Here is a 760-nt window from a genome sequence, read left to right as displayed (position 1 = left end):
CACACACACACACACACACACACTTCATACTCAGGTTTAGTCTGAAGTACCTCTAGCATGTTGTAGATGATGTAGAGCTTGATAACAGACTGTCCTCTGATCAGGTGGTACATCATGGAGTAGTCGACGTAATGGGTCATGGAGAAGCACAGCACCAGGATCAGGCCCTTCAGCATGTCACACACTTGTGCTGGCTGCAGCAGTCGTGTCCCGCTGTTCGCACAGAAAACAAAAACGCACACTCAAGACGAGCCAGGCTACAGGACACGTACTGACAAACAGGCCTGTGTGACTGAATGCATTGTTGCATGCTGAGGCTGTACACCGCACAGTGCTTCACATGCATGAGAGTAAATGTGTTTGCACTGACGTGTAGTGTGTGGGAACAAATAGGGATCTGTAGCATCATGCAAACATTTTTTTTAAAGCTGGGCTTCATTAAAGCACCGACTTTCTGGCGCACAGTGAGAGGCTGAGACATGAGGGAATAGACAGCAGGTCGTTTTCCTGTTTTTTCATCCAATCTTACTTATTACTCCTAGCTTCTCAAGCTGAATGATCTCTGATTTTCATCATGGAAGATGAAACAGCAGGATAACACACACAGGAAAATAACTCATTACTTGTTCAAAACCAGATAAACCACAGCCACACACACAAAAAAAAGGCAACGAGGGAAGATAGCAAAAAGAACAATATGACATATTAAAGATGTTATCTGTCTTATACCATGTTTATCTCATTCATAAGGTTTATCTTC

This window comes from Austrofundulus limnaeus, unplaced genomic scaffold (assembly GCF_001266775.1).
Source record: "Austrofundulus limnaeus strain Quisiro unplaced genomic scaffold, Austrofundulus_limnaeus-1.0 Scaffold1416, whole genome shotgun sequence".
Classification (NCBI taxonomy): domain Eukaryota; kingdom Metazoa; phylum Chordata; class Actinopteri; order Cyprinodontiformes; family Rivulidae; genus Austrofundulus; species Austrofundulus limnaeus.
The sequence above is the reverse complement of the archived record's forward strand: the minus strand, read 5'-3'. Positions refer to the sequence as shown.